This window comes from Bombus flavifrons, chromosome 14, assembly GCF_040668555.2.
Source record: "Bombus flavifrons isolate JBK064 chromosome 14, iyBomFlav1_principal, whole genome shotgun sequence".
Classification (NCBI taxonomy): Eukaryota; Metazoa; Arthropoda; class Insecta; order Hymenoptera; family Apidae; genus Bombus; species Bombus flavifrons.
The window spans coordinates 11,300,940-11,328,102 of NC_138455.1; the positions used below are offsets into that span (position 1 = coordinate 11,300,940).

At 48.1% G+C, this 27,163-nt stretch overlaps 1 protein-coding gene and 1 long non-coding RNA gene across 14 annotated transcripts in view; both read right to left on the reverse strand.

Moving 5' to 3' along the window:
* Window positions 1-27,163, reverse strand: part of Lar (tyrosine-protein phosphatase Lar) — a 279,097-nt gene that overhangs the window by 140,906 nt on the left and 111,028 nt on the right. The gene's annotated exons all lie outside the window — the stretch shown is intronic.
* LOC138186900 (uncharacterized) lies at window positions 10,033-23,786 on the reverse strand. Its single transcript, XR_011175034.1, has 2 exons — window positions 10,368-23,786; window positions 10,033-10,323 (listed from the first exon to the last, which is right to left on the reverse strand). It is a non-coding gene; the product is annotated as an uncharacterized LOC138186900 (long non-coding RNA).

Sequence of the window (27,163 nt, forward strand, 5' to 3'; positions counted from 1 at the left end):
TGTTCCACTCTCTCGAGCGAAGCAGCAGAGAGAAACGCGAAGCGGTCCCGGAGGGTGCGGCGACTTTGGCTCCGAGCCAAACTCACCCTCCGAAAGCAGTAGCGAAGGACGAAGGAGAATAAGAAGAGAGAAAGATAGCCAAGACTCTACGTGTTCTGCTTTAGAGGAACACCAGCGGAATTCGAATTTTGAACAACGGTTCAGCCATCGTTTTGAAAACGCGTTTCAAAATCCAGACGAAACGACGATCTTTGATCCTAGTCGCAAAGATTCGGAAGACGAACGAGCTGTCGCTGGAATTGATCCGGGACTATACGTTTTGCCAGTCTGCAGGTGTTTCGCGGGGAAACCGCAATGGCTAATGGACGAAGGATTCCCTGGTAGGATTTAAGAGACACTGGAAAAATATCGTTTTCCCTCCCCAATAATATCCCCCGGCCAGTGTCGGGGATATAAATGTGAATTAACCCTTTGGCAAGAGGAGACTGGCGCGGAGGGAACGACCGAGATTTTCCCCACGAGACTCCGGAGAACCGACGGAGAGTCGGTTTGCCGGAGACCGACTGGTCGCGGTTCGAGAACGCCGGTCTCTATAGCCGTTCGCTAAGTGATACGAATGCTTTCGGGGACTCTGTGCTCCCTTTCAAACTATACTTAATGTCGGCATACTTAGCCGAGCTTACGTCGCAAGATACTGCGAGATATGGCGAGGGAACGGTATCTAACGCGGCCCGATGAGAATCGATCAACGAACACGGTGCGATTCGATTCGTCTTATACGCGATGTTAAGAGCAGTCGTCTCGTTAAATCAGGCTTACGACATACAGTTTTTTCGATAAACGATCGAGCGATAATTTCGAAATTCAGTAAGTTGATTTTAGTCGTTGGAAACGACGACAGATGTTTAGAAGATCGTGGAATATCGAACGACGGCCGAGAATCATCAGCCGCTGAAAAAGTTCGCGTCGTTCACGAATTGACGACGAACGATCGAACGTTCGGAACGTGACGCTATAGTCTCTGGAAAGGAATCGACGACAGCATCGTCGATGGCAACGGCAACGGTAACGGCAACGGCATTGACGATGTAGATCGTTAGAACGACGCCGCCGGCACTTGGCGATGTTGTTGAAGAGAGGGTAGGACGCATCGCAGAATATACGTAAACCAAACTAGCTTCGCGTCTTGTTCGGTAATGTACTGTGATGCGGTCTGCTGGGACCGCCAAGGCCCCGCTCTATTCTAACCGAGCACCTTATCTACGGATGCACGCTGCTACGTACGCGGCTTTACTCCGCGCGAAATGGATTCACGCGTTCTCCTCTCCCCGCCTTCTATAATGGACCCAAACATCCCATACAAGCTACTGCGTCTGTTTGCCGAGTTTGTGCGTGCATTTCCGCGCGCAAATACCTCCGCGACGGCGGTGTGCATCAGCGAAGATGCGCAAGACGAACAGGAGAAAATGCCAGGGAAAGTGGCGAAACGTTATCGACGATCACAACGACCGAAGGAAATCGCTTCGATCTTAAGGTGAATTCTGATCGCATTCCGATCGCATTCCCGCCTGCGATGATCCAGCCACCAAAGAATTCGTTGTCATAAACTGCACTCGCCTCTTCCTCCATGTCGGCTGTCTTCGAGCTGCTGGCTCGACCGTTTTGAAAACAGACACTGACGTAAGACGAGGCGTTGGGACGATGAGCGGCGGTTCAGCCGTCTTCCATTACCGCGGTTCGATATTTCACCGACGCTCTATCGAGAAGACGATAGAACGAAACGCGACGTACGAACGAACGTACCGCTAATCGTGGCTGACCCATTTCTGATCTCAAATCGCTTTGCTGACTCGTTCAGCTGGCGACCGAATCGTTTGAAACAGCAACACCGACCTCGCCCAACGAGGGTAAATGTTTTCGCTGGCTGGTGTACACGGTACAACGTCCGTTTCGCTCGTGACTATTTTCTCGTGACCAAAAACGCAAGCGATTCTTCAGCAAGATCCCGCCATTCGTCGGTCGGATGCAGGAAACTCCTTTTAACAGCAGCAAAGTTTCAACGGGGACAGGATGCTCTCTGGCTGAATCGCGTACAACACCGGGGAAAACAATTTAAAGCGCAATACCATGCTCCTCCGAGTTATACGGCTTCGTTACGTTTTACGATTTACCGGTGCTGATATTACGTCCGCTATTGGCTATTTATTAAAAGCGCGAAATATCCGACACGATACGACGTATCTAAGCCGGAAAGAAGTTTAAGGACACAAACTGGTAAAGACGGAGCAAAGACGGAGCAACGTTACGGCCGATCGTAATAACGAAATACGCAACTTTGAGATTTTCTATGATCTCTTAGGGCTCAAGTTGGCTGAAATAAACTACAGTTGCCTCTAAAAACTGCCGCACACGTATTCCAGAGGAATACCACTGGTTACGTATCTTTCGGATCGAACCGAGTGCATTGGACGACAAAGCGACTAACCGGTAGACACGCGCGAGTTGCTCTACCCAAGAAATTACTCATCTCGGTGTCTCTGAACGTTGAAAATCTAGGAAAAGTCCAGTCGATCCAGTGGATCCGGACACGGTTTTCCCGTCTAATGAATTCCACGGACATTTCGTAGTTTCATCTGTCCGATTTTCCACGATCGCGATCGTTCCGATCATTTGCGAAGTCGAGGTGGAAAAATCGGACACTTTTCGCATAATTCGTTTGCATTAGCTGGTGCGCAGGTGGGTGCCGCGCACCGGCAACCCTTTGGAACGCGAAGGGTTAGCAAAGCAGGGGTGCGGCCGAGAGTTTCCACATTAAATTATAAAGTCAAAACCGTGGCGGGTGGAGATGATATAAATGCGACTATTATACCGAGCGACGATGGGATGGGGACACGGTCGATTCCCCCGTTAGCTTCTGCGAGACTGCCACGAAACCGACGGTAACCTCTTTCGCCTCTCTGCCGAAACGCTCGTACCGTGGACCCGTAGACGATAAGTGTTTGAAATATTGAAAGCTGAAGCGCAACTACTCGTCCTTCTAGCAGGTCGCCAATAGCAGAACGGAGGCGGAGAGTGCGTTGGACGGGGCATAATGCTGCCATTTATACGGTAGCTGGCTGGATGCTACACGCTTGGCGAATAAAACTGCGAGAGAGCCGTCGCGTCGACTCGAACGTTACACCGACCTGGAAAGGAAACGTCCTGGTTGATAGGCGCGTTCATTCTTTCCAATCTCGTAGCACGATTGATACTTGGGCGTCTCGTCGCTCGCACCACTGAGCACCGGTCAAGAATGAAAAAGGAACGTGGCAACGGTGTTTGCATGTAGGACGCGCGCCTCCTTCGGTTTGCCTTCCATCTCCTTCCCTTCGATACGCATTCTGCGCTAGGAACGACACTCTGTCCGTATATCTGTCGCGGATCTCCAACAATCAATCATCGAGGGAAGTCGATCTCCGTGGCGTAACGAAATTCGTACAACGAAGCAGTCCAATTAATCACTCGACGGTAGAAGCTTCGCGGCAGGTATATCGATGAATCAATTAATTAGCCGTGCCGTTCGATCGTCGAACGTGAAACGCGTTCAGCGGTCGAGTAGGTAGCGTCGCTTGCAGACCGCGAATAATTTTCTCCTAGCGTAGTACGGGTTCTTGATCGAGGAAAATCTATCGGCCGTTTCATCGTAGCTCGGAGGTGGCTCGAAAAATGGAATTCACTGGGCGAATGGAAATAAGAGACACTTGCGTCCCCAGGGCGAGGCAGAGACGTTCAAAAAAGGGGCAAGTGGGAAAGAGAGAACGAAGGAAGAAGAAAGGTGCGACGTGGTACGTACGGGTCGGTCGTTCTCGACGGACGTACCGTATCGGAAATGCCGTGGAAGATATTAAAAGTTCCTCGACAATATGCCAGTCACCTCTCATGGGTTCATTTCATCTCGTCCTTTTATTCCATCTCCATTTTTTGCTCCAACGTCGTAACTTCGCACGCGACGTTCCACACACCAAGAGGCGACACGACACGCCCGGTGGCTCACCGCTCTCCGATCGGTTCGTATTATATCGTTGAACGCCGATTTTCGATCCAGCGTCGGCCTTCTCTCTCCGCTCTCTTCTCGAGAGCACGATATTCCTGGAAACCTGGCAAAGCGACCAGCAAACGGCCGAATATGTACAAGAATAACGCGCCACGCTCATGGAAAGCCGTGTTTTTTTTTTTTTTTTTTTTTTTACCGGAAACCGAAAAACGAACGCAAAGATCGTATCGAAAGGAAAGGCAAAAGGGGTATCGGTTCGTGGATATATCGATCGGTCGGCACGAGAGACAAAAGGCTCTGGTGGCCGCTGCGTATGCTCGTGGTTATTAATTGAAACGCGGCCATCTAACGAACAGCATCGGTTTCCAGCGTATCCTTTTGTCGGCCGTTCGTTTTTACGCATAATAATTGGCGGACGAGCGTCCAAGCCCGATCACGCAATTATCGGCGATCATCTTGCTTTGAATAGCTCGAGGGCGGGCATATCGTTCGCCCGTGCGTTTATCGTTTACTCGGTGTGTGCGTTATAGATCAGAGAATGCTTGGTCGATTATCGCGTGGATCGGAGGGCGGCGGGTGCCGAGGGCAGCGGTGGGCATCGCGGCTTCGCGACAGCTACGCAATGATCTCGTTTAAGCGATCGAGTTTCACCTGAAAATCAACGACGCGCATTAATTAAATCGTCCATCCGAGCCCCTCTGTCCAATGGTGAAACGCTCGGATGGTCGAGCCTGGCTCGTTTCAGCGAACAGCGGGGGCCGCCGGATAGGTGGATCCAGGCTGGGCAACCCTTTTTAATTGTCATTTTCATACAACTATCGAACCTGTCGCGCGACCGACCGGTCGTTCTTTAAATTCCGACGTCGACGATAAATCGTGCGCGCACGGGACCCAGCCGCGCCAGCAGCGGCCGAGGCTTCGATTTTTTCGAAATCGTTTCGTGGCGTGTTTATCACGCAGGCGAGCCACGTATTCGTTTCGGCCTGGCGACCGATGTTCGGTTTCGTCGCTAGTCCGACGCAACGCGCCGCAGGACTTATAATTCTTCTATGACAACGACGAATAAACGGCGCGCGTCCGCTGGCTCTCCCCCGACGGCCACAAAACACGCGCGGTTGATTGCCAGTGAATTGCCGGTGCGACGCGTCTCGCTCGAGACTCGGATGCCGCGAGAGTCCAGAGAGTCCAGAGAGCCCGGAGAGCCACGAGAACCAAGAGATCCTATCGCGTTCTCGGCTTGCCACGAAACCGTCGTGCATCCGATTCGACGAAGCAGGAGACCGACCACTTTGTCGTGTCTCCTTCCTCTTCTCCTTTTCCGCTGCGCTCGCCTTTGGTCTCGCCCTTGTCGTCGGTTTACCGGTATGCAGCGCATCGTTTCTCGCCGATGGTCTTTTCGTGCGGCGACCCCCGCCACCAGGACGCATCTATTAACCTTGACGAGCCGAGTAAAAAAGGTGGCGGTGGTGGTGGTGGTGGTGGTGGTGGTGGCGCACGGTAGGGCGAAGCTTCGGCATTGTCGTTACGACCGCGTTTTACCCCGGTTTTTTTTCAACCGCCCGTGGCTCGGGGTCGACGAGCAGTCGTGGCTCGACCTCATCGAGATATTAATTTCTTAGTCACTTAACTGCACGCGACGTACGAACGTGTCTATTGATTTTCTCAGACACCCCTCCTTGAACAACCTTCCGCTCCAAACCTCTCTCTCGCTGCACCCTTTCCTCCCCCTTTCGCCTCTTTTAACCACCTACACCCGACCGAACCGCGTGACGGAGACCCGCCCCTTTTCCGGAAGCCATCTCGTTCCCCGCAACACAGCCCTCTCCCCTCCCCGTCTATTTTCTTGCGTTCTTTGAAGACAAGAAGACCCGCGTGTCCTATGCAATTCAATTATTGTAATGCGACTCTGCCAGACGACACCGAGTGCCTCGTGGCTATGAAAACTTCCTTCTTCTACCCCTGTCCTTTTCGTTTGCGGCTCTCAAAGCACCGGAAAAGAAACGACCGCGAGAGGCTCCGGGCCAGTGGAAAAGCAGATCGAGGGAATCGCGACGGGTATTCGAAACATCCTACTACCGTATCGTTCCGTGCATAATCCCATTGCGCATCTATCGGAGAAAAATGCCGCACGCTAATATTTCCGCATTTCCACGTAGCGTAGATGTTGGTATTAAAGCGCGAGCAAGAAGTCCGCGCAAGTGTACAACCCTCCGTTGCGTATAAACCGTTTTACGGCCCGTTTCCTCATTTTTACGCGTTCGTTTATTTTCATTCCGCCGACTTTCCTTCTTAGAAAATTCATCATCTTCGAAAACTTGAAATGCACGTTTTCCTGTCGCCAACAGCTCCGTATTTTTTACATCGCGTTTCATCGCGTTAGACGGCGGATTTTTATGCCAATTTATACTTTCACGAATACAATTAGAAACCTGCAATTAAGCGGTATTTTTTGCATTTCTGACACGTGATACAAGAAAGAAGAAAGAAAGAGAAATACGCGCTTCTAATTTTCCACAGGCGATAAATATTTAATAGCCACGGAAGAATTAAGAACGATCCAATAAATTTCAATCGGTAATTTCATGACAATTACGGAACAATTATATCGGCGATCGTATTCAAGTTCGTAGGGTAATGAATGTTATCGATCGCGTCTTAAATCGAGGCACGAAACGTCGCCGGGCGTTCTTCCGTGAAACGAAGCTCTGGAAAGCGGCTACGAAAAAACTGCGTGCATTCCACTTAAATAGCGAACGTCACGGTAAGAAATAGCACGCAGCCGAACCACACGCCGTTTCCACGAATGAAACTCGTGATTGCTGTGAAAACGGCTTCTAAATTTGATCGCGCAATACGAGTAAAGTACGCGATCCGGACTGCCCCCGTCGTGGAGGGCGGATAGGTACGAGAGACTCGTGGTGTGGAACACGATATTGAACAGAAACGAACATAGAGAGTGGAGAAGGGTGTCGCGGGCACCAAATGGAATTGGAAAGACGCGGTGTGCAATGGCACAGAATCTCGCAGGTGTCGACGATTCTTCTTCCCCTTCGTTTATTACTACCTAAGATTTAAGAAGTTTTAATATTCGATGGAACGAACTGGCACCCACGGTTGCTCGGATCCGCTTTGAATTTCGTGCCGTAACCATCACGGCGACCGGCGTTCGATCTCGCTAAGGGTGCTTCCACGTAACGACAACTTCTTCAACGTCGTTTCTACCCTCCGTTTCCGGCTCCGCATCCATCTGCATCGTTCGTTCGTACTTTGGTAAGAGTTTATAACGAGGAAGAATCGGAACGGCAACTTTATCGCACGTCCTCGAGAATTTTTCTCCTCGAAGTTGACAGCCTGGCGCGAAAACCATCCACTTGGTAGTTCGTTTTCTTGCGCATCTTCGGTAAACGTTTTCGGTCGCGATGAGCGATAGTTGGAAGGGACCGATCACCGTGCAAAATAGTTAAATAGCGACATCGAGCGTACTCGATCTACGGCACTTGTTATTCGATCAACGACGAACCAGTTAATTATGGCGATATCACGGGTCCGTTATGAAAACAATAGCTCTGTATCAGGCGTTTCGCCATAATAGCCTCGAATATCCGCAAAACGCTGAACACGAAATAATTGAGATGCAATCCCGGAGGGACGAGGGTTCGGTCAGCCGGGTCAAGCGTCACAAGTTCATCGGACACCATGGGTCTACCTCGAGTCGGCGATCGATCGTTCGACTCGTCACGGATCGAGTCCCGCCAAAGATACCGCCACGAATCGATGCCCCACGATGGAGGAGACGTTTCTGCGGGAAAGCCAAGCTTTTTTCCAACGTTACAGCTCCATGATTTTCACGAACCGCTCCGTTCTCTGCAAGCAACGGCGAACAAGGAACCTAGATTATCCGAATGGTAGGAAACTCCTCCTTCGTCTTAACGTCTAGAGTCGAGGCGGGGCCAGTCTTGGAAAGCGGGCTCCGCGTCTGAAAAAGATCTCGAGATCCGGCAAACCTACCAGCAGAGTCAAGAGGCCACTGTTTTTCGACCATTGAAATTTTCAGCGAGCTCGATGGAAGCGAATTTTTCTCCCAACTGAAACGAAACCGATCGATAGTTTTCTAAGAATCATCGTGCCTTAACCGGCTAAGTTGCTCGCTGAGCGTGTATTGCGGAAACTTTACGATGCCGCTGCCGGATCGTGATGGACGATACGCAATATCTATTAGCGTCGAAGCCAATCAAGTCGAAAAACAATTCTGTTCTCTCTGCTGCCACCCTCTCCCTCCTAGCTCTTCCTCCTCCTTCTCTCTTCACCTCGTGAACAGTGGATGAAAGAAAGAGCGAGAGAAGATCGTGTGCGTGTATGTGTGTGTACGGATATTTAGAGGAAAAAGGAAAGAGGGAAGAGACAAGGGTAGAAGCAAGAGATAGATAGAGAGAGAGAGAGAAAGAGAGAAAATTCAAAGGGCAAACGAGCATGGCAACGACGAAACTAAAAGAAGGAGATGGAGGTGAAGCAACGAAACTACCGAGCTGTATCGGATATAGGATCTCTATTAAACAGACCGAAATTCCCTGGGAAAAATCACACCCTGCGCCATTGGACTGATACGACCTGACGGCCCATGAAATGAACATCGGTCCCCGCGCTCTCGTACCCCTATTCGTGTGAAACATCCCTTGAGCAACGAACCTATCTCCGTGAGGAAACATACACGCGCCATTCATTCGGGACGGACACCTAAACGCGATATCTGGAATGGGAAGAGAGGTGTCGCGGACCGATCAAACGTTTCGAACGGCTCCGCGAAGGTAACGTGCCCGAGAACGAATTGCCCGGCCGATGATAAATCGAAAAAACTGAATTTATCCACCGTATTCTTTCTGCCAACGGTTTAATCGGATCTCGGCTCCGGCCACGATTCTAATTACGACGATAAAGCTCGCCGCGCCGTTGCACGTTCCAACACCATCGTCAGACGATCTGCAAACGCGCGACATCGATTTTTCTTCGCAACTTTCCGTCGCATTTCGAAGGGAAAACGCATCGCAATTTTATAACGTTCGTCGACAAGCAATTTCGTCTTACGGCACGATAAAGTTCCGCGGGCCAATGAGAAGCGCGCCACTAAGCAGACTACTGCTCTCCTTTCCAAACGCCGAGTACCTTAGACCTTCGCGCACGTACCTTGAAATCAAACGCAAACAAAAGAAAGATAAAAAGGTAAAGGGAACGGACACACGCAGGTCTCGGATTATTCCAGGGTACACGTCCACTGAAATTCTCTTTTCTCTCTTCCATCACAGCCCTCGGACACTTTGTTATTCGACATCGTGACCATTAACTCTCTTCTCGATATTGCGACTACACCGAACCATTCGAAGACTCGGCACTCGGTAAACTGATATCTCGACGTAGCACGCGCACCAGAGTGTACTCGAACTTTGGTCTTGCTTTCGTATTATTTGACATCGTATTGACTCAACGTCGTTGCGCCTCGGAGAACGTAGACCAAGCAATCTGGTAAACTGTTTATCCAAAGTTCGAAACTCGAGAATAAAATTGGACCAAAGCTGCAAGAAGCTAGGACGCGTCGTACTGTAGTAATCAAGCCGGCCTTTCGTTTCAAAGGATCCTGACGTGCGAGCAAACGCGAATCGAACTTTTCGAATCTGTTCTTTTTTTTATTCGCCATAGTTTCTTTAACCGCAACCAAACGATTCCAAGTTCCCGTACGATGCGTCTCTGAAACACCGGTGCCGTTTCCCCTGCTACGAATTCCAGTTATTCGCTTTTTTACATTGAACCACCCATTGCAGCGTTACGCCTTGAAATCGTTAGCCGCTGCACTAGAGTACGTTCTCGCTAACGAATACGTTAAAAAATATATTTCATACGCGCTCTACGTGTTCATGGCATTGTTTCTACTCGGTATCCAGTTTCTTTCGTTTTGATGTAAAATGCACTCTTCTCTCTTTTTTTTTTTTTTTTTTTTTGAGAGAGAGAGAGAGAGAGAGAGAGAGAGAGAGAGAGAGGGAGAATTGACGAAACAAGCGACACGTAACTTTCGACTCTACGAGTTATATTCCGTTTTTCATTTCAGTTTCCGAGTCGAGTCGATCAGGCATTCGAAGTTTTCGTCGCAGATGGTGCTTACGGTTGCACGAAGATCAGGATAAAGATAGCCGAATTAGGGCCATTCGAAACTTTTCATATTTTTCATTGTTTCAGTAAAATCGAGAGGAATCAGACAGTCCGAGGATAAAGAACTCTTCCAGTTTCCAATTGTCTTTTGCCTTATTTCTTTCTTACAAACGTACATATTTCAACGTATATCTACTACTCGTGGCGTCGTAATAATAATATAATAACACAGAATGTGTTGTTATCTATCAACATGTAACTTTGCTCGTCATTCTGTAATTAAATTTTCGTCAAAGATGGTTAAAACCATGAAGATTCTTTCGAGCCGTAGTGTACACGTTAATAATTTGTGTTTTTCTCTTTTGCCCTCGTTGCAGCTTAAATCCTTCCCAGCATGCCCCGTGCGCGTTATCACGTTATATATACGATGTCCTCATTATTTTCATAAACATTGCCACTTCTGCCTTCAAATCATTTAATGTAATGGTACGAAGTACAATCTGAACGAACAAGGACATTTTGCCATTTATCTAATACAATGTGTGCGACATAATGAGAGTCAAAAAAGTGAAATCACTAGGAACTGCAAAACCAACTTGACGCGCAAATCATTCTCGAGATTTCAACAAAATCCTTGTTCCCTTTCAATTTCGTTTTTACATGGACGGACGGTTTTTGCGAGCGAAGCTAGCGTTTAGTGAAGCGTTAAAAAGTTGGTTTAAATTACTGGTTGCCGGATACTGATCTAGAGAACAAACGGAGGAACGATAACTATGCATACTGGCAGTATTTATGGCGACAGTCGGCGGTTTCATCGGCAACCAGTAACGCGACCAAGTTGGCAAACGTGTGACGACAAGAAAACGAATCCCGCGTCGTACTCAGCGTCTGTTTCACGTTTTGTCGATTCTCCCGGTGGCGGGAACAGGACGTGGAACGAGACGAGACGGAACGGGACGAGACGAGAAGCAACGTTTTTCGTTCGAATTACTGTGTATACGTGGATCGCCGAGGTAACTCCGGTTTCGAGATAACTGTGGCTGCTCGTTGCGACAGTCATTCTCTTCTCGTTTCGCTGGAACCGACCCGTTTTTCCACCGGGTTCGAATTAAATGGAAATCACGCGAGTCTCGGCTCGATCTTCCGTCGCGAGAAAACGTCGCGAGACTCCGCGTTACGACGTACGCCACTCGACGACGATGATATTCCCTCAAGGATTTTCCAACTTTCAAAATATCCTCTCGATCGAGAAATTTCAGTCGGTTCTCTTTTTTCATTCTTCTTTTCTTTCCTTTTCCCACGCGTTCGAGATATTCGTTGAGTTCCAGGACAGGTTTGAAACTTCGACGAAGTCGTGTAAATCTAAAAGTTCGGTAAAGTAACTTAGCCTGCGCGCGGTGCGCGAACAGATTCGCACGCTTTGTCGTTTGCTACGCGTTTTCGTTTTTGTCGACGACAGTTTGCGAAGCTGGAATCGTCGATGAGTCGTCGTTAGAAAAACATCTCGAGGATGGAACAAGTTGCTTGGAGAAAAAAAAAAAGAAAGAAAAGAACAGCCGACAAAGTTGCGAAACTTCGGCACCGAGTCTGGTTTAAGGACAAAACTCCTCGGCACAGAAAAATCCAGAGACAGGAGAGGCAGTGAGAGATAGATAGATAGATAGACAGATAGATAGATAGAGAAGAGAGAGAGAGAGAGAGAGAGTCGCAGCATACATCGAGGTGAAACAAACGGAATGACGAAAGCCCCCAGGCTGAAACGCCTCGAACCTCGGAACATTTTCTATATAATCATCCGGTCCGTTGTAGGCGGCTTTCGCTTATCGCGCACATCTCGTTCATTTTCATTCAACTTCGCTCGCAGTTCTGTTCCTTTTTACCTTCGCTATCTTTGTACTACGCGGGCTATAGTACTTTTTTTTTCTTTCCGCATCTCGCAAACTCTTCCGCCATCACGTGCGCAGATTCACCCATTTTCTTCCTTCGTTATTTGCGCAACCGTTAAAAAATATTAGTGCAAGTTGCGTAACGGAAAATCCCAACAGCGTATCCGCGAGGAATCAAGAGCGGCGAGCCTAATCTCTGGGAAATACCGCGCGGTATCGTAATTTTTAGCGAATGTGGAAGGTAAAATTAAAGTGAAATATTCCTGCTCTTGCGCTGCCGCATCCTTAGATACGCCAATTTTACGTGTACACGGTCGTAACAACAACATCGAAGGAATTGAAATTTCTCTACCAATTTTTAGCAAACTCTTGTACGAGGAATTAAAAAAATCTTTTTCCTATTTATCTCGCAGGACTTTGGCAAAAAGGAAGGACTCTGAGCATGGTAAATCGTATAGACCATATTCTAACTAGACTAATTTATATTCTCCGCTTCGTAGATAAGGAATTTTACATCGAAAAACTTTTTATCTTCGATCAGGCTCTTACCGAACGGCAACACCCACACTCGCAAATTGGTTTTTGATACAGGAAAAATTGAACATCACGAATTTTAAGAAGGCAATCGATCGAATAGTTATTATTTCGCAAATAATAGCAGCAAATTCTATAATCGAACAGTGTTCACCGTTATCTATTATCATAATATTTAATCAAATATCGTGGATATTTACCGTATTTAATCATTTTTCCCATATATATCGTTTTCTTATTTTTGCCGCTTCCAGATGATAGCGTAACCCCCGCGATCAATTTCCGGTAACGAATGCGAGTTTTACGTAAGGTAAAAGGTCTCTTCCTGGTATCCGAATGGGATCGCAGCGAAAGTCCGTAAAAATTTATAGAATATCGAACGGTTTTCGGAGTCATTTTCGAGGCAAGAAGGTCGAGATTTCTTGGGGGTCTGTCGAAGAGCCGGCGCTCGGAGTAGAGCTGCTCGAAAAGTGGAAAATCTCATTTGGACGCGGTGACCAGACGGAAGTGGAGCGAGCGAGGTTGAATCTTGGGATGGACGTGGTGATCGCGTGGGTGGAAAAATGCCAGTCCGTATCGAAACACGGAAAAAGGAAGAGAGGGTCGCGATATCGCGCAAGGGAAGCTTTTCCAGCTTTCCAGCAACGAATTCTTCGGATCCTGGTTAAGCGATTACTCCCAAACACGGGCGACACGGCGATAAAGCTGACGATGTTTTAAAACTGTGTGTTTCGAAACTACTAACCGCGAAAAAAGTGCTACGAAATGTCAATCTTTTACAGTTAAGTAGAAATGACCGACTTCTGTGTATCTATTTCTGCATTTCATTGATTTTTGTAGATAGTTAACGTTCTAATGAAGAATCCTTAAAGATATAGAAGCATAAGTAAGCGAAGAATCGAGTAATAGAAAATTATTTCGGTCGGACAGCCACTGTCAAACAGTTTTCAATGTTCTCCGTTCAAGAAGGGACAACAAATGGGACTAGAGCAATGACAGATAACATTGCACGATCTTTTAACCTGTTTTCATTTTCAAATTACCGTAAATGCCACTTTAGTACTATATCCGCGACCAAATATTGTTAGATTTTGCGAAATTCCACGTTTCTTTGGAAATAAAATCTTGGCGCCCAGGGCGAGACGCTGTAAATTTGCCTGGCAGTGAACGGGTTAAAACGATAGTTCGTTGCCTCGTCACTTTGATCGTTTGGCAGTTAAATAGAATTTTCGACCTGTACTTGCGCGCGTGTTTATCGTCCCTCTTCTTCTCCCTCTATTACACCGAGCTACCAGAGAGAGAGAGAGAGAGAGCCGTCGTTGTTTTTCAGTTACAAGGTCTGCCTAGAAGAATTTCATCTTAAAACGTAACCTCGGATATACGTTCGAGTACCGTGAGGGATCGGCTCAACGTCAGCGTAGCCAGAGCAGCGGTAACGTTTTCTCCGATATATCCCTTCAAAGGCGATTTTTATCCGCAGTCCGTTTCCTACGAGAAGAAGGAAGGAATCGAATCAGGATGACGAGCACAAAGGCGACAGCAGGAAAGCGAACCCCCTAGAATCGAGGCTTCTTCGGCCGTCCTCTCTGTTCTTAAGTTTTTCCCCTTCTTTTTTCTTTTTCTATAAGTGGAACTTCGATTTTCTCCAATAGACTTAACTTTGACGAAACCCAGCCGATTTCCCGGCTGGATACGCCGGGAATTTTCCATTCTAGTCGCTGCCAAACGTACGAGTGGCGCAGTTTGTCAGAAAAGGAAGAGACGAGACAAAGGAACGAATCCGATCGGAACCATGCAAGAGCCAACCATCGATAAGCAGGTGAAACGCAAATATTCTCGGACAGTTTAAGACAAGAGGAAACGATACTCCACTCGCTCGATCAACGAAATATGGAAATATGTATATAGGGTACTTGGTGTATAAAATGTCTGCGTGTAATCCTAATTTGCTTGGCAGACATCGTATTATTTCGAATGAGCATGCCCCTAATCAGAGGACAATCCGAATATATTTCTGGGTGGATGCTGGTAATTGCAGGAAACCAAAAACTGACAGACGAAGCGGGGAACGAAAAGTTGCTAGTTGGTACCTAATATACCTTGCAGGTTTTGGGCGCCGATTCGACAGCCTCCAGAGTTCTCCTATCAGATACCGTGGTTCGCGCGTATATTTCGGGGCCCGTTATTATCGAGGGGTAGATTTCATCGTGAATATTTATGAGCGTGGTTCTCTTGGTTCCTCGCACCCTCGTCTTCCCTTCCACCGTCGTCCTCGTCACTACCACCATTGCCGCTACCAACGATCTTACTATCGACTACCACCTTCGCCACCGTTGCCAATCTATTCTACCCTCTACGCCTTGTTCTCTCGCCTCTTACGACGATTCATCGGAGTGTTCTCGAAGAAAAATAAGCACGAGAAGGAATTAATTCGAAACTGAAACATCAGGCGGACGAAACATTAGCGTTGCTCGCGCGAAGCCAAAGTCCAGGTGAATTGAAACTCGAAAGGAAGAAAATAACCGTCTTGGACGAAACGTAATTCGCCTGTTGTTTTTCTTTCCCCTTGTCGTTCTTCTCGCCGTCCATTCCCTTCGCGAGTCTTTTCGCGACATTGTTCTTGTACGTGCTTCTTCTTGCCACTCGGCTGAAGCTCGGTCGTAACAGCGACGATGCCAGGCAAACCACGAATGACTGGCGAATGCAAATTAGGCGGTGGAGATACTGTCCGCAATGCATAATCGGAGTTTAAGCTAGGCCAAGAACGCGGACAAGATATTTCCAGCAGTATAGAGAAACGACTGTAGCAGTCGGTGGAACGGGCAGGATCGCGCGTCACGCCACGCTATGCCATGCCGCGCCACACCGATCCGGCTTGCTCGCTGTATGACGGCGAAGACGAGCAATACGACGAAGACGACCGAAGACGGCCAACGCCAACAGGGATAAGTTTAGTCGCAAGTGCTACAAACCGGAGAAAGCTATCGAGCGGAGCTCGGAGTCGCATCGAACCGTGTTTGCGGTTCAGTTCGTCTATCATGGCTTCTCTCGTTCTCCGTCCGCACGCGTGCGTGCGTGTATTTGTCTATGTAGCCAGGGTTCGGAGTGCTCGCAAAGACGGAGAGCAGGAGGAAGCTCGATTATTGCCGTATTGTAGCGGGGTCAAAGCGTTGACGTATTGTCGGCCGCAACTCGGTCGGCCAACACAATGCCCGGCATTAATGGACTAATATTCTACGCCACAAAAGCAGTTGGCTTTCTCTTCGGTGGCGAGTAAACGCGTACACGCGTTCACCGTTTAGCAGGGTCGTTTAGTTGTACGCCTGTCTCGTTTCGAAACCGCATCACCAGGTCCTGGCTAATCACCTCCTATTCGACTCGTCTACGAATCTTCGTATCTCGTAGCCGACCGACCCACCCACTCGGTCTACAATTTTTCCTTTCGTTTCGAATTGTCGACTAGAAGGGAAGCGACGCGACGCGACGCGACGCGACGCGACACAACGCGTGCTAATTACGTTACGAAACGGTCCGGCAATTTTCGACGGTACATTTATGCGTGTGGCGGCAGATTCTACATGCGAAATCAGTAGGCATATAATTGTTACGGTGAAACGCGTTGCATTATTGCAATGCGGTTTGGCCAGAGTTCGCATCGTCGAAGCAATCTGCAGTTTCACCGCCGGCAGGCCTATTGTTCGTTATCCCGCCGGCAGCGTTTATTGGACGGGACTCTCTGTTTGGTCGTCTGCACCGTGCTTTTAACTCTACCTTTGGATTCGTCCACTCGTACGGAAGTAAGCATTGATTTCGCGTTAATGGCCACCATATAAGCCCGAGATACCCTCGAGGCTCGTGAATTGTCCGGTCGATGTTAGAGAACGAACGTGTTCAAAGCCAAAGTCTATAGGGCGTTTAGACGATAATGTCCCGATTCGAATTATCGGCCAACTTGGCAAAAATGTCGTTGTTCGTTCGGATCTTGGCACACCCCGACATGGATGGACCAACTCGGCGACGTCGCTTAAAGGTGCCTCGACTCGATGGCTCGCTCCGCGTCCCCTTCTGTGCTAGCGAACGAGAACAACGGAAGACAATCGGCGAACGAAAGCCCGCAGCTTTCGTCTGCGACCAATTATCGAAATTCAAGCTCCGGTGACGTCGTGTCGAGCTTCGTGGATGGAAGGGGGCATCGATGTGACGAGTCAGAATTTAAGCGCGGACGGTCTAACAAAAATCGATCGTGCAATTCGTTGCGTGAATTTAACAGGACAGGTTCGCTCCGCTAATTCTGCCTCGTCTTCTGATCGAACGAAATTCAACGAGACGAGGGGAAATCGTTAAAATCACGATGGAAGAAACACAGCCTCGCGGTTATTTGTCAAGTTGCGACGTGGTCGGTTGAGTCGAGCGTATCGAACACCCCGACGGAAGGAATCTCCATTACCCTACGTTCTCCGAGCCGGTCGTTTCCGCGGTTGATAATTACGTCCGTGAGATTTCACCGTAGTACGCGACGAAGCTGGATAGACGGATAAGGGTTAAAGTGCCGTGCACACATCGACGCGGGAGGTAGATGGGTCGAAGAGGGGCGATGGGCGTCGAGTATACGAGACACAGACTAGATGGAAGACGAACTTAGTTCGTGGAAGCCGGATATGTGACGCCACTTCCGCTCGCAAGTTGAACTCGGCCACGAACCGGTCGTGCAGCAGGTAGATGTACGGCTACCTCCCCGAAGCTACCGGATTAATTCGGGTTTTCGTTTTTATCCGATTATACGAGTTTCCAAGACCACGTCGCGGTTTCCAGATTATCCCGGAGTTACTTCGGGGAAGAATAGTTGGAACTGCTTGCAAGTTTCGTAGCGAAAAAGCAATCTGTCGGTCTGCGGAAGAAGAGCGATACAGAGTGCTCGTCCCGGTCTTGGTGCTTAGTACTAAACCAAACGTTTCTCTCGCCCTCTATCCCACTTCCCTATCAACGAGCGAGTACGTTTCTCTGCGAGATGCCAGCGCGAAGATGACGGAGTGGCTCTGTTTCTGTTATCCTCTTCATCCTTCCCTGCCTACGGAGGATCACCATAATGCGTGTATTTACGAGGAAATTTACGGCCACGGCTCGATCGAGAAACGCGTCGATGAAGAAGACGAGGATAAAGGGAAACGACGGAAAGTCATTTCAGAGCTCGCTCGCTCATCACTCCCTTCGTTGCGTCCTTTGAATCTATAGGATGTACCTCCCACTCCGTCTACCCCTCTCGCCCGTTCCTTTTCTTTCGATGCATACGTTGCCATTTCGACATAACCATCCTGCGAATACGTTCCATGAAAGGAAGCAGCGCAGCTCTATTACACATAACCGAATAAGTTGCTTCGACTCAATCTCGCGTCTCTCACCCCATCCGCTCTGTGTACCTCTAACGATGGAGACTAGCAGTCGAATAAAGCAACCGGATATTAGCGTATCTGTCAGCAAAACGCTCTCCTTTTTCTCTTCCGTAGCATTCGTCTGGAGTTTCGTTTAGTCTCGAAATAGCTTCTTACGCCAGTCGTCCGCCCTGTTAAGATTTCGCGGAACAGCTTGCTAACCGCCTGACGTACAATCGAGAACCGCCGTTCCTATTCCTCGGAATCGAACGTCGCTGCTCCCAAATTGCTACATCGGTAAAAAATGTATGATATCGTGGAGTACGTGGTTTCTCAAGGCGTACGAGCAGTGATAAGCGACAGAGGATGGGGGAATGGAACGAGAAGCAAGGATAGAGATAGAGAGAGAGAGCAAGTGACAAGAAACAAGAAGACTAGTATTTCAAGGCATTCTCGAGTGTCAGCCGTGGTTAAGGAACGGCAACGTCCCCTCGCTCTGGAACCTCCAGTAAATTCCAACCACTCTTGCGCATCAACCTTTGCCTTTGCAAACAGAGCGCAAGACTCTCTTGCGACTTCGACGTCGCAGCGAATCTCACGTAGCCGGATTTCGGCAAACAAGTTCTCTGCCACGGAGATAGGCGCGTTTCCACTCAACCAGCGATTCGACGAAATAACCGAGACAGACCAGCGAATGCGGCTCCGTTTTTACGAACTGCAGTCCATTTATCGTGAACCATTTGCAAAGAGATTCGTCAACGTTTTAGATGATTAGAGCGTAATCGTTAGACCAACGGTTAGACCCTGAGAAAGGATCTCGAAGCATCTGGAAGGATCTGCTCCGGCAGACTTCAAGTTCGCAACGATGTCACGCGACTCTCGTGACGTTAATAAGCGCTTCACGCGCGCGGACACGACACAGATGGTCGTTCAACGCTAGCGCGCGTACGGTAACCGTGGCTTTATCCGATTGGATGTCCGCCAAATAGCATGTGCGCGGTCGCCTCTTGCTCGTTTTGTTGGATACGGAGAAAGGGGCGAGCGTGCTGCGCGTAGTTCATCTGGCTGGGGACATAAACTGAGAAAGAACGACAAGAGTAAGAGTAAGAGTAAGAGTAAGAGTAAGAGGAAGAGGAAGAGGAAGAGGAAGATGAGAATAGAGGTTAACAGAGGGCCAGGCCAGATCGAGAACGTCGAGAGATAGGTATGGCTTTACATACGCGGAATGCTTGTTAGATTTTGGGATATTTTCCAGTTATTCGGCTGCGCTCGACGTACGAGTTTTAATGCTAGCTGTTGACTCGATCGCGTACGCTTTCTTCTCGAGGAAGAATTCGCTCCGATCAATCTGCGAAGAAGAGAAAATGCAAGAGAAATACTCGACTGTCCAAGGATACTCGACTAGCACGCATCGACATCGATCTTATTTTTATTAGAGGTACCGTCTGCTCCCTTGCCAAGAACTTTCGGCAAAGTTCCATCGTTTCTGGGATTCTCGTAGGACCAGAAAAATGGTGAAATCACGGACACGAACGAGCAAACTTTTATCCCGCGACTCGGTCGAAAACAAAGAAATAGCGACGCTGTTAACGAAGAAAAGGAAAAAAAATACGCGATTGCGTTCTGGCAAGTAGAAGATGAGGAATAAAGATGAAATAACAAACGCGGGTAGCGTTGGATATTTCGGAACAGACTTATGGAGCGTCGGTTATTTTCTCGTTGGTCAGGCTCAAGGGTAAATTTCGCTGAATTCGTGCGCCAAGATAACGAAGATAAAGAACCCGGTGGAAGAGAAAAAGCAGGAAACGAAAAAGAAGGGGGAAACTTTCAACCGCTCCGCGCGGCTATTTCCTAGCGCTATCAAAAGCTAGTTTACAAACGTTACTGGCAACAACGACGATATCCCAGCCGCGTTCTCGTACTCTCGCCTCGAGTCTCTGCCAACGATGCTCCGCGAGCCAGCTCTAGAAGAGACACGTTCGTCTAACTCGGAGGACGACGCATTGAACGTCTATGTGTTCCAATTGGTGCACGGTTATGGAAACGGCAACGTTACCGAACGCTTTAAACGCACAACGATGGTACAGGATTTTTAAGTATTTCGTAACTAGTGTTTCTCTCAACGAGCAAAAATTGGCGATTCGCGGTCGTAATCGTTGCAAGTGCCGGAGAAGCCGGTAACTTCTTGTTCTCTCTCCGTTTGCTTAAACCATACGCCTCGTTTTCCGTGCAAGCGCGCCATTTTGGAGTAATAATCATTCTCACGAATTTCTCTCGATTCGGCGCGTTGTACCCAGCAGAAAGAATACAGGGAAACATTTCCTGCGCTCGTTTCATTAGCTGGCACCGCGGAAATTCGTTGAGCGGGTTGGTCGATAAGTGGTGAGAAAGCGGGGACGAAAAGCGGAAAAGCAGAAACCGAAAAGGTTGCTTCGATGCGATCGTTCTTCGACGATGCAATCGAATGGTTGGTACCGGTCGGTGAGGGAGGGCTGCTGCAAACACTCTTTGAGCGAACGAGAAACTGAGAAGCCGTATCCGTCTGTTCTGACATTTATCAGACGCCGCGGGGAAACCGAGGCAGACTCCAATCCCCTAAAGTAGACAATAATTAATAACAGCTCCGCCGGTGGTTAAGAGAGTTGTTGGGTTTTCGAGGTCGTTGTTGGTTCACCGACTAGATCTGGAACGTACCCGCTACCGTTCCGTACACCACTTTGGGCTACGGACAATGCCGGTCCGTTTGGATTCTGGCACAAGTTTCGCAGCCGAGGTTAATAATTTTCGCTGTGGAAAAGCGAGCGAAGACAGAAAATACAGCGACAAGAAATAATATTTCGCAACGGGCAAAAGGCGCGTTTTCCCTTTCTCGTCTGTGCGAACGTTGCTGTGAAACGTCGAACGAATCGAATAAGAGAAAGAAGGGAGTGAGCGTGGACGGGAAGCGGGCTGAACATGAAAATCCGCTTAAAAGTGACAGAATTCGGAACGAACGAAAAGCCACCTCGCCGTTCCCGTGCTTCCTCCGCGTTACGAATTACGTTGCGCGTACGACGTATGTACGTCAGTTCGCTCAAATGCACGCGTGTACACGCTCGACCACGGTAATACGCGCGTAATCCTCTTAAGGTAATTGTCAGGAAGACCGATCCGTTCGTCGTTTCTCGATCCTCGTTACAGCGCTCTGTCGGACCTTTGCTCCGAACAACCAAAAACTTTTTCCAACTTCGTCGGTAGAAATAGCATCGCGATCGTTTCGCGACTTTCCCGTTGACTGACTAATCCACTTTGTTGTTCAAACAGATGGTGTATCTTTCTACCTTTTTGTCTTGCATAGCGTGGCTGGTTCGGTTTAGCCGCGTCGATCGACGACGGAGAACATCAGAATTTGCCCGAGAGAAGTTGAAACGAGATTAGAAAGCGAATATCGATGCTACTAGCGGGAAATAAAGAACAAAGCGAGCCCGGGACGTATAAAGGACGTCTTTGGTAGATTGCCGGGTCAAGTAATGGCCGATGTAAACAAGTATCGGCAATTGAATCCATTCTCATTCCACTTTTTCTTGACACACGCTACGAACGCATAAATTGGCGTAATTCCTCGCGTTGCTCTTAAGCGATCTTCCAACCTTTCTAATCGCGTCTGAGGCCACGGTTACTGCGGTTTCTGTTGTAATAATAGCCACGAGGCACGTCCCGTAGCGAAGAAGCTCTTCAACGTTTTCTCATAAAGCGTCGGTTGAATTGCCCGCACCGGAGCCAGCCGATGGAAGAAGGAAACGACGGTTAAACTGGTAAAACGACCGTAGAAAGTGGAGAGGAAAGAGGGAAGGAAGAATGAAAGTAGGTAAGAAGAAAAGAAAGAAAGGATATGGCGTTGTACGGAGAGGGATCGAGAAAACCAACGAGCCAGTGAACAGACGAAACGAGGGTGTAGAAGCACCGAGGAAAGAAAAGCGAGGTGGTTGTTCCGAGAGCGCGTGGTCGGTGTAACCTTCGGCACGCGATCCTCCGTACGTGGTTTGCTAGCGTGCCGAGCAGAAACTTTTGCCGGCCTTGCGTTAGCCTGCATACTAAGCCGTCGGTTGCTGATACGAACCGTCACAATAGTTCGCACGATTCCACACGACGAAACTCAAAGCCACCAGACTCGAAATTCAATCATTTTATCTCGATGCGAATCGATTTTCGAATCTCCTCCACCCATTTTTTTCTTTTTTTCTTTTTTTTTTTTTTTTTTTTTAATATGGTCGACCGCAGAGTTGCAACAAGCGCTCGCTTTTCGACCCGCATTCCGATTACGTTTCGTTCCGTTTTATCAGCGGAGACGTATAAGAGGTAGGGCAGGAGTAATTCCGTGAGAATCGGTGCAACAACACACGTTCACGTTGAACGCATGTTCCCGGGGTAGAACGTCGAGACTGGGGATCCAGTCGATACAAACTAACCTACTTCTCGCGGAACTTGTTAATTGGGTTTAGCTAACCACAAGTGGACGCGGGGCTAGGCTCCGATTTCTCCTCGACACCGTTTGCGTACTTGATAGGATCAGCGGAGAAACCAGCATCGCCTTTATTGCGCTCGAATCACAGAGAAGCTGTTCGAAGGGACACGCGCGAATAACGAAACGGACGTTATCCGCTCGCGCTTTCCTATAATTTAAACAAGTAGCTATCTATCGAGAACGTGGTCGTTTTTAGCGACCTGTTATCTTTAAAAATTTACGGTCCTCCTGTCATTACCGATGTTCGGAACTCGTGCTTTAGTTCGACACCGTGCAGACGAAGCAAATCGACGGACCGACCGTCAGCGCGCAATTTGCTATCGATGTCGGGCTGGCGCATCTAATAGAAAATCTCATAAAACGCGCATCGAGGATGAATTATTATACATATGTGATTCGGGCGAACGACTCGCGTGAGTAACGACCGTATAAATCGTAGGTGAGCGCGTGCGACACATCCGGAAAACAATAAAATCTATATTTTAATCTGCGCCTGAGCGTCCTCGCGAGCGTCCCCCATCAGGAGAATCCCTCCGCGAGATTGGTCCACGAGGGAAGAGAAGCGAGAGGCTGGATTCGGGCCGATCGTTTATCATAGCCGGAGGGTTTCACAACGCACGCCATGTGGGATGAAACGCGTAAAAGCTACTCTTTCTACCCCTTTCTGCTCCTCCGCCAGCCCCCGTGTTTTCCAACCTATCCTAAGATCGATTAAGAAATTATACGGCCAACGTTGCTTTCGTATAATGAAAAACCGATCGCCGCTTCAAAGAAACAGAATCGCGCCCCTTTCCAATAGAACTGCGACTATCCAGCAACTTGCAGAAGCTCCGAAAAGAGGCAACGATCTAATCTTTCTCTCCGTTTACCGGCGATCGACCGGTTCCTCATTATCCACCGTCACGTTTTCCCAATTAAGCGAGAGAGTTTTACGTCTTCGTTCGAAGAAACGACGCAACTCTCGAGTGACTACCAAAGATTTTGTTCTTCGCCGACTTAAAGAGTTCGATTCTGACGGTACTCGACGAACAACCTGCCAGACACGCTCAGAAGAATTCGTTCCAACGGAACGGGTCTATGCCGTGCCATCCACCATTCGTAGTATTCCATAATTCCTCGTCTTTGACAGAATTATCCGTACGTTCGACACGAAGATGTAAAACGAAGAGAAAAAAAAATGGCCGTTAACCGATTCCAAACTAATAACGTTAACACGGTTTGCATACTATCGGGACTATCGTTTAGCGAAACTATACGCGTACGGAACACCGCAAATTTCACCAACGACGAATCGATTTTTCTAGCTGCGTCAACAAGACGATATTCGGAGATTTCGGACGAACGTAAGGTTTCGGAAGGTTCGTTCCGATCAAATTAGATTTTCCATAAAAGTTGAAGGGGAAACGGCTTGAAAGACTTTTTCCCGCAATTTCTGAAGTTGATCTTCAAATTGGATAACGTTTCTGCTAAGCGAAGTAATTAAAGTTACGATGGTTTTCGCCGGGATGCCAACGAGATCGTCCCTAGAAAGGAGTTACACGTGCTCGAGCATGAAAGATCGGTTTCCCGAAAATTTAGTCAGGAAAATAGGGTGGGGATCCTTATCCGGTTGAATTTTCGAGCTGACCTGGACAATGCGCGGCATGTCAAATAACGGAAGGAACGTTTCCACGTCTCTGTGACGTTCTATTCGAGCGCCAAACTTCTGATTCGCGACCAATTTTTCGACTTGTTCGAATTTCCTCTTGGCAAAGCTCGTGATCTTGGAAACAGGAAATTCGATTTGGATATGGCGCGAGAGCGGCCTTTCCCGCGGAGTACGACGAAATTTCGCTCTTCCTTACAAAACTGCAATTAGTTCGAGTACGTGACTCGTCGTCGTCAACGTTGCCGTTGACGTCCCAGTTCCCCGCCGTACACGGAAACGCTGGGCCCGAGTCTCGCCCCGTGGAGCGAAGTTGGCACTTAATTCGCCGAGTTTCCAGTTTGCGAAACTCCCAACAACCGAGGCTGAAAACGCGGCTTCGGAAAAGCGAGAAAGATTGGTTCGGAGACGGTGCGAATCGAAACGGGCAGGAATATGACCGCGTGGCAAACGAATCCAACCTTTCACAGCGTCCAAGCTGTTCGTTCGCGATGCCAATTACGAGAACCTCTAATTAATCGCTCAACATTTTTTATGAATTAATAGGAAATTTCAAAGTAGAAGATTGTACCTAAATAACAGGATAAATACATATAATATGCAAATTATTTAGTACTTTCCATGATATTTGGTAGGTAAAGCAATCTTCTACCGAGATGTTTCACTTTTTCAAGTATATCTAACGAATTTGCAACGAGGATCCACGGTCTGCATATCGCGGAAGAAACACGCGATAAGAACAGTGGCTCTCGAAAATATCTGAGCGATTATCAGGGAAAACGTTTCGTCAATGTATTGCGTGCGTCGTACGAAACGTTTTGAGATGTCATTAGCGCTTTAGCGAGTCCATTTCGATAATTGAAACAGAAATTCGACGATTCTCGTGGAAGTACGATAACGACTGTTAGTGGAACAGACGTTACCGTATAACAACTTCGAAGGACGATTAAGAGGATCTAATCAATGACGGAGGTAGACATAGAGAAAATAGCGGGATAAACACCGAAGGGGAGTTCTTTTATCGTCGACAAAGTGGAAATAGCATCTCACGATTTGCAGTTGCTCGTAGTCGGAAGGGAAGAACGCGGTTTAAGTCTACGATAAACTTGGCCTGGCGATCGAGAGAGAGAGAGAGAGAGAGAGAGAGAGAGAGAGAGAGAGAGAGAGAGAGAGAGAGAGAGAGAGAGAGAGAGAGAGGGAGGGAGAAGGGCGGAATCCAAAGCGGCAAGAAGGAAGGAGAAAAGCGCAAAACGTACCCGAGACAACGTAGATGGGCTGTTAAGATAAGAACGCGAAGATTCCTCGAACGAAAGTGGAGTCGGAAAGGAAAGAGGGAACGGACCGTAAGGGTCAACCGCGTGCAAGTCGGAGCGTAATTTTCCCTCCTGGTAAGATTCTTTGCGGCGAACTCGCGGATAAGCCGATTTTACAGGTAACTTCCGCGAGAATTCACGAATACGAAAGTCTTGCAAAGCGTAGAAGGCGAACGCGTTGCATCTGTTCAATGGCGAACGAGTAGATTTTTCGATCGTTCCCGAAATTCTAAATCGGTAGAGTCCCTTTTAAGCATTTGCGGAACGAGCCACTGCGCAGCAAAGTCGAAAGACGCTCGGAAACTAAAATTAAACATCGATGCATCGTGCGGAGAGTCTGGGAGAATAGGAACGCTAAAAAGGAAGATTTCCACGATATTATTCTGGTTAGGTAACGGGATACTCAAAAATAAGAGAAAAGGAAAACAGAGGAAAGAGTAATTCAACCTCGGTGCCCTGCTAGGCAAGGGTTTGCTAAAAGTATTCAACGCGCAACCCTCTGTCGATTCTTTACGGCTTACAATTTTTCCCTGGCCTGCTTTTCACCGAGCAAACAGGAAAAATCTTTTACAACATCAACGTCAGGTTGAGACCGAATACAACAGGATCGAAGGAAGAAGAATCTTTGCTCCCTTTTCTCTTCTATCGTACGTGAAATTCGTTTCCGGCGTGCGAGACGTGACATTTAATCGAAGCGGAAGTTTGTCGCTTTACGTTTTACGCAATTAGCTTAACGCGGAACAAGCGAGCGAGAGAGCGAGAGAGAGAGAGAGCGAGAGAGAGAGAGAGAGAGAGAGAGGGAAGCTCGTTGAAGACTAAAATCCTCTTGAGATATCTGAATCGTGGAAAAGTCTATTTAAAGTATGAAATTTCAAATAAAATCTTCTTCGCTACTTCAACGGATCGAGAGATTTACTCGTCTGTTTGACTGGTTGTTTCTTCCTTAAGTCTGAGTCGCTATCGTCCGCTTTACAACGTTACAATACAGTCAGATTACAGTAAAAGAAATGAAATTCCAGACGCATACATCTTGCCCGTAGGGTCATTACATTCACTTGCCTCTCGTGGAACGGGCGGACAGACTATAAAAAGGATCGGGTTATAAATCTCGTGGAGGATATTCGCCGCTACCTATGCGTAGAACTGCTGAACAATCTTGAACGATCGATCGTAAAAATATAGCGCGCAGCAAGAAGCGCGAGGTTCGCCCCGGCCAAGGTGCATCAGGTGCAAATCAGTTCCTACGCCTGGCTAAGGTAACGCAAACCTCAGCCAAAATCTTTTGCATTCGGTTTTCTTCCAAAGGTTATACGTACGATCGATTCGTTCCGCGTTTTCGAACGGCAAAAGCTACGAAAGGAGGTACACTGGCAGCGTAAAGGATCGAAACTCTGGCAAACTTTCCATCGGAATTTCAACTCCGCTTCCCTCTGAGAAAGTATCCACCTCGGCTTTTACAACGAACGATACAAAAGCGTGCCGGAAATGGATTTATTAATCTTAAAAATGAGAAAGGGTACGCGTTTATTGATCCGTCGGGCAGCGAGGAGGTTTCCTCGAGTAAAAAAGAAGCAACGGAGCGGCGCTCGCTAGGAAACCTCAACTATGAAATTCCAAGACATCGTCCGTGCGTTTCATACACGCCCTCGGCGAACATGGTCGATTTTATTTCTTGGTTTTACCGTTCTGAACGTACAAGTTGCGAAAGGTCGTCCACCGGGCTTGGTAAACTCTTCTTGGT